The following is a 7,669-nucleotide window of genomic DNA, read 5'->3' on the forward strand; positions in this document are numbered from 1 at the left end:
CAAGCAGCCGTAGTAGGCATAGAGCCCTTTAAGAACCATCAATCTTCCTTTGCTTCTCTTCTATTGTCTTTTGTGCTTCACTTGGAAAGGAGGATAGGAATATGTCATGGCACCTGGAGAAAGAAAACAAAAAGATAAGATACATCAAGATACAGGTATGTGTACCTTATTGCCATTGCCATCTTTACATCTAGTACTGCTAATTTTGCATTGGTTAACCACAAGTTATCTTGTGCTTTCGTGACAGTAGTGTCGGGAATTCCCAATTACTAGACAAGCTTTATAACGCCTCCAATAAGCTTTGCATGACCCTGATAGAATATGCAAGATACTTGTTAACGGAAATTCATGGAATCAGAATCTTAAGCGGTTTTAAAGGATTATTGCAAAACACAGGAATATGCATATTCAAAAAAGCAACATAAAGAATAAAATGAATTGTCTAAACTCTCTCTGGTGACAGAAAAACAAAGTAAAATTAAACTGAAAGAAAAGGAAAAAAAGTTATATAATTCATTATCTTACATGTGTCACCAGAGTGGAGTGACTTGGTCCAATTTGAAGGAGTCTGAAATTGCTAAAAGCAGCTTGAAAGGTGGAAAATTTGACTATTCGAGGAAAACTTAGGACATTAGTACCAAGAAAAGATGCAACCAGGATAAAATTAAGACACCAACAACCCATAGCCATAAAGTCACCCTAGGCCTGTGGTACATGAATCTAGAGAACTCGGATTCAGAGAATATACCCGCTGGTTGTAAAATCTCTAGATTCATGAAATCACAAATTCACGTTTAGTGTAAAAGGTGAATCGAGATTATGGGTAAGGGGTGAAATCCGGAGATTCAAAAAGCATACAATTGTACATTCACAAAAACAGCGATCAAATAAATTTTTAGGATGAATCACGATTTCTTCCACAACCAAACACTAATTTTATAAATTATAACTCCATAGATTTGAAGTCTATAGAGTTGACTACAACTGGCCCTTAATGAATGTAAGACGCATAAGAATGGCATAATTTGCACCTAATGCAAACAGCAATCATAGATATGGAAATAGCAAATGAAACAAATTCATAACTTAAATGGACAAACATAATGATTTGAGCAGTCATAAACATAGGGAGGTCATCCATACACTGTATGAAAGTCAGCCAAAGAATGGTAAGAGATCGACAAGAGAAAGTAAAATTTAGTGAAATGGATGATAATAAGATTTTAGATATTTATATATATGTTCAATCAAACATTTGGAGTTCTTTTCTCTTTTACATGTTCAATTACCTGCTTTTAATGGAACATCAACAATTGAACAGAAATTCATTAGAACATACATACCATCCAGCAATAAACACAACAACAAAAGAAAGGTATAATTTATTTACTTTTAAACAAACCAATTCATTAATTAAGAGCATATAAAGATTGTTGCGATAGGTATTTCATCCCACATATACCCCTGGCTATTTCCTAAAGCCTGTTTAGCAAGACAGATGAACCAGTGTTTTAATGGTTCATTGTGGAATCTTTCAACAGTAATCCCGGAGAGTCTTGGCTCAAAGTCAGAGCAAGGGTGCAATTTCATATGGCCCTGTAATTTTTTATGTTGGCATATAGTTTTGTAGCCTTTCATCAGTGGTCCATATTGTGTCAACCTTGAGATTGAATAGAGTTGCATTGAGTATTCCTTCTTCCAGCCCTTGAATCACAACACTAGAGTGCTTGTTCACTTTGAAGGCTTGTAGCTTGCATACCCATAGGTTGTCCTTATGTAAAACACCCCAGCATCATCCAGCACTGTTCTCCTTTGAGTGGGTAGCCCTGCACACACCGATATTGTATTACTGTGTAGGCTACTCTCACTAATGGCCTTACAAATACAGGCTATATTGGTTGTTAGTTAAATCCCAACAAGTTCCTCATTCTGTCTGCTAGGTGGTTTAAGGTTAAGATCATTTGTCCATTTTATGACAAATTCCATGACTATGGAGGGATCTGGTATTTCCCGACGGAAAGCTACATTATTACTCTCCAAATACTATAGCAAGTAATCATCAGAATTGAAAAAACCCAGCATAACATAGGTTTATCAAACTGTATTTTGAAAAAGAGAAATGCATAAGTTGAAAATAGAAGATTGGTTAAGTGATGCTGTTCTTGGACCTAGAGGGCCTGCTGCCCAAATCTGCCAGACCCATTCACAATCGATAAATAGACACCAACTTGATTCTGGGCCTCCACCACAAAGCACACAATGAGGTTGAATCACAGTCCATCTGGAAAGTATCTCATTAACTGGTACTCCTACATTCAACAAACGCCAGAAAAACATTTTAAATTTCGGATATACTTCAAGTTTCCAAAAGAACTTCCACCAGTCATAAAGATTATGATAAGAGGTATCAACAAATCTATCCAACAATCGTTTGTAAGCTAATCTAGTTGAGAATTCCCCGGTGGGGGAAATTAAGGATTTCCACGAATCTCTGTCCAAATTGACTAGGATACATTATGGCTGCTGCTATATGAGGGGCAAAAGTTAGAGATATCTCAATTGCATATTGATATCTTCTCTCTACCACCTGAGCAAGTGTGGACTCCCTTGAATGAAAGTGTGGGGAGTGTTCTCCAATTCTATGATCCAAAGTTGTGCTGATCCATGGGTCAAACCAAAGTGAAGTGTTCAGACCATTCCCTACAATTCTGAACACCATACCTGCAAGAGAAGGTAAAACTTTCCTTAAACTGTTCCAAGTAACAGATCCAGATTTGTGCATTACCTAAGGGTCCAACAAAGATGCTTTGGGAAAATATTTCACTTTCAAACACTTTGCCAACATTGAATCTGGATCAGAAAGCAGTCTCCACCCTTGTTTCAAGAGTAGTGCCTGATTCATTAGTTCCATATTTTTGAACCCCATACCACCCTTCTTTTTTGGCAAACAACACTTATCTCAAGCAATGAGGGTTAGCTGTTTACTAGAGCTCAAATTCCCAAGCCAGAACTTCTGGCACGTCAAGTCAATGGACTTGCAAATTTTCTTTGGTAAAAGGAAGTGTTGCATATGGTAGATTGATAAAGCTTGCAATACAGATTTGAGAAGAACAGCTCTTCCAGCAAAAGAGAGATTTTGCCTTCCACCCAGTAGTCTGTCTTTTTTTTCTTCGTCCAAAACAGTAGTCTGTCATTCATCTTGTTTAGGAGAGGTGCTAGGTTTTTAGTCCTAGCTCTTTTATGAAAAAGATTTGAACCAAGATAGATGGCCTTTTTGTCCATTTCCTAGATGCCAAGGATCAAACTTGGATATAAGGGCAGGGGGTGTTTCTGCTGAAGAAAGCCTCACTTTTCTTTAAACTAATCATTTGTCCAGTGCTAGCACCAAAGATATCCAAAATGGTTTTAATGACACACATCATCAAGCACAGCAAAAAATGAAAGTGTCATCAGCAAAAAGTAAGTGCGAAATTTTAGGGGAATTTCTAGCAATGGTGATCCCTTTAAGGCATTCTCCCTCCTAAAGATTCCCAACAACCTAGAAAGGATTTTCATCACAAACAAGAACAGGTAGGAGCTCAAAGGGCAGCCCTGTCTCAGTCCCCTAGTGGCAGTAAACCAAGAGTAAGGTAGACCATTGAGTTTCACAGAGAAAGGAGTAGATATAAGCCCTTTGACAAGTTTGCACCATTTACGTTCAAATCCAACAGAATTCATAATTTTCAGAATGACCCCTCATTCAACCTATCATAAGCCTTAGACATATCCAGTTTTAAGGCTACAAAGCCCTGTTTTGCCCTAGTTTTAACCATGAAGTGGAAACTTCCTGGGCCAACCAAATATTGTCAGAAATTTGTCTAGAAGGGACAAAAGCTCCCTGGAAGAGTGAAATAAGGCTGGGGAGGTGAGGTTTAAGTCTTGTTGCCAAAAATTTTGCCAAAGCCTTATAGGAAACATTGCATAGGCTTACAGGCCTAAAATCTGAGATAACAGAAGCATCCTCTTTCTTAGGAATGAAGCACAGTAAGGCGTGATTGGTGCCAACAGGTAATGTAGCAGTTCTAAAAAAATCATGCACAAGTAAAGTAAGGTCTTTTTGAATTAGGCAATTAGGTCCCAACAATTTTGGTAAAAGTAAGCTTGAAAACCATCGAAACCTGGTGCCTTAAAAGCACCCTTAGCAAAGACAGCAAGTTCAATTTCATTCACATCCAGCACAAAGCCAAAAGAAATATCATTCATTACACACTGTACAGAGGAAAACAAGTCCTTAATCAGGGAAGGGATGGTAGCTGATGAGTTTGTATATAGGTTGGAGTGCTGGACATAAACATAGCAAACATGCAGCAATTCTTGCAGGTTCAACCAGACAGTCATCACCACTTCTTAAAAATTCAATTTTCCATCTTTTAAAGTGAACTTTGGAGGCCATATAGTGTTCCTATCCCCATTCTTTATGTAGTGCCTAGATTTCTGAAACCAGAAAATTTCCTGAGTTATATAACCAGCCAAGCCAGTTTTCTTTTGATTATATAAGGCCCAATCAGGAATGGGGGATTTCTCAATCACTTCCAATTCAAGCTCAAGTCTTTCACATAGAGAATTTACATTACCAAATTTTTTAGCATTCCAACTCCTAAGAAAGTTTGAGATGTAGGTAAGTTTAGTAGTTAGCAGCTCACCTTCCAAATTGTTCCTTACCTTACCAACATCAATTAAAAATTTAGGGTGACCCTGCCAGGGAATCTGGTAATGGAACAGTTTTCTGCCAGACAACAGAGAGCTGTTAGTTGGAATAAGCAATGGTGAGTGATCTGACCCAATGGATGGAGTTTCGACAATCTTAAGTTTGGAAACAAAGGCAAGAAGTTCAAGATTGGCAAAAGACCTTGTCCAAATTTTCCTTTGTGAGGTTTGGGGGTTTTTTGTGATTAGATCAAGAAAATCGAGGGGCCTCCCCTGGAAGTTCAGAGAGGTTATGGTCCTAAATCAGATTCAACAAGGTTTGAAGGGCAAGTGTTGGTCTAAAAAGTCCACCACATTTATCAGCAAGGGCCATAATTTCATTTAGATCAACACGTATGAGTATGGGTTCATGAATCTCGTTAATGGTAGCCGCGAGTGAATTCCAGGCATCCAACATTGTTTCCTAGTAGGATATTGCGGGGGAGCATAGACAAAGATGACCACAAAGGAATAGTTTGCCAAGCTTAATTTGATTGCCATGAAATGAGGAGATGATGAGATGATATGGGGAGACAGAATTACTAATTAACACCCAATATCCACCTTGATTACCTTTGAGACCAGAGCTAGGGATTTCAAAGAGAGATTGGTAAGATTTGAGAGATCCACTAAACCTTTTCTTAATTTCATTGAAGTCCTTACAACAGGGTCCACATAAGAACAGCAGGTTAGGTTGATGCTTCCTACAAAGTCTTTCTAAGTGGTTTAAGGTGAACTTTCCATTGAGTCCGCGTACATTTCAGCAAAAGAAGTGCATTGTGATTAGCTTCTCCCTCCACAGGAACCACACACAGTACAAGTACAAAAAAGACCCATAGAAGCCAATCCAGGGTAGAGGAGGGAGATAACAAAAAAAACTACAAATAAATGGTAGAGATTAGCTTTGATATGCATGGGAATTACCAGGAAACACTTGATAGGCACCAGAGATGAAGCAGACAAGAAACACAACAAACTAGATAGTAATGACATAAAGAAAGGATTAATGAAAGATATAAAAAAACCTTCCTGATCCACACAAAGAAAAGAGAGCACAGAGAAAAGAAAATAAGCGCTAATTTATCAAGGAACCACAAGAAATGGAAAACAGGGTCACCTGGTTTTCCATCAGTGTTTGATCCATTGTTGGGGCTTGGTAGCATGTAGAATACTGTCCCAAAGGGGTTGAGCAAACCTGTCCCGCATGGTCGTACATCCTCGTCAGAATATCATCTCGCATACAGGGGAGAAGAGAGTTAGGATCATGGTAATTGAACAGAAGGGAATCCACAAAGTATTTGAAAGAGTTCATAGGGTCGGAAGGTTGGACAAGAGGGGTGTTTAAATGTTAAAGAATGAATAGAACACACACCCTTATTCATTCTTGACCTCAATAGCTGAAGTACAGAAGAAAGCTCTGCATTCAGGTTCCGAAGGTAGGCTTGTATATCATTGGGTTCATTCTTTTTATCATCAGAAGCTGATTGTTTTGTTATATAACTTGTACCAACTTGTTAATCTACTTTTGTCAACATCACAATTCAAATCAGCAACAAGAAAATGACAACAGCTGCAAATAAAATATCAAACAACACAAACAAATTCAGCCTTATCCCAACTTAATCAAGCTAGCTATACAATAATAAAAAAGGGTCACCTGATTCAATATTCAATATTCAATATAAGATTAGCTTCTGCAAGAAGATTAAACAATGAAAACTAATAATATTTATTGAGATAATAAGAAACAGAACGGTCACCTTTTGAACCCAACACATGATAGACCGTAGACGACAATTGTTAAGGCTGCTGAAACTATTGCCACCAAATTTATAATAAATACATTTTATGAGGTAACAATAGAAACAAAACCACTTAAGATGTTATAAAGAAAGAATTACGGGTATGTCAGCATTCCCTTAAGGCTTAAGCAATCATCCTTAAAAGGATTAATATCGGTTCAATGGAGTACCTCCAGAAATTCAACAATGATGGCCAGAAATATTTATTGAAACCATAAAAAACAGAACGTTTACCTTTTGAATCCAATACGCACTGAACAACAATGCTGAGGCTGCTGAAAGTATTACTTCAAATTCACTTTAAAAGCACAGTGGACAACAGAGCTTTGACCAGGGAAAGCATAGCCTTCAAATTCACTTTAAAAACGTTTCATGCAGAAAGCCAAAATATGAGCATGTAGCATATCTTTCACTCGTGTATTTTCATTACAGCCATCTGAGCCCACGCATACACCAAGCAGCGGAACCAGGCAGAAGTATCATGTTGCTCAACCAAAGCACGTAAACAAATTTTTGTTGATTATGTTCTGTAAAAGAGGGAACAGTGTGTGCCTCATAAACCTTGAGGAATTGGCAAACCCTGTTCCCTCTTTTACAGAGTACAATCAACAAAGAATGCATGTTATTTATGAGCACTGGTTGAGTGTCATGATCCTTTTGCCCCGTAGATTCTTGTCCTGATGTGTTGGCTGCCTCTCTGTGTGGTGGTCCTGCTGCTTGGTGTGCGTTGGACTCGCATCACATCTCACTCTTCGATGTTTGTGCCAGAACAACTACTTGATTTTGTTGTAGAGACAACTCTATATTACAAACATTCCTCCTCTCCAGCCGACTCAGATACTCTCGATACTTGAGTCCACCTCAGCCTTCCTTTTCCTGAGTATGAAATAAAAGAATGCTCTAAGTCGATTTCATCAGAAATTAAGAAAATCAAAATTCTTGGGAAGAATAAATAGATGGAAAAGGGAATGCAAAAATAGAAACCCTCACACTGAATGATCTATCTGAAGGCGAATCGCGATAAGAATCACCACCTACTCGCTTCATGTGACCTTGCGAGAAGTAGAAAACCCTCTCGCCTCCCCAACGATGAGACCCTCACAAGCTCTCCAAAAAGCAGCACAGAGCTCATCATTTATAAA

Source organism: Hakea prostrata, chromosome 7 (genome assembly GCF_041222555.1).
Source record: "Hakea prostrata isolate BN-2017 chromosome 7, UWA_Hpros_2, whole genome shotgun sequence".
Taxonomy (NCBI): Eukaryota; Viridiplantae; Streptophyta; class Magnoliopsida; order Proteales; family Proteaceae; genus Hakea; species Hakea prostrata.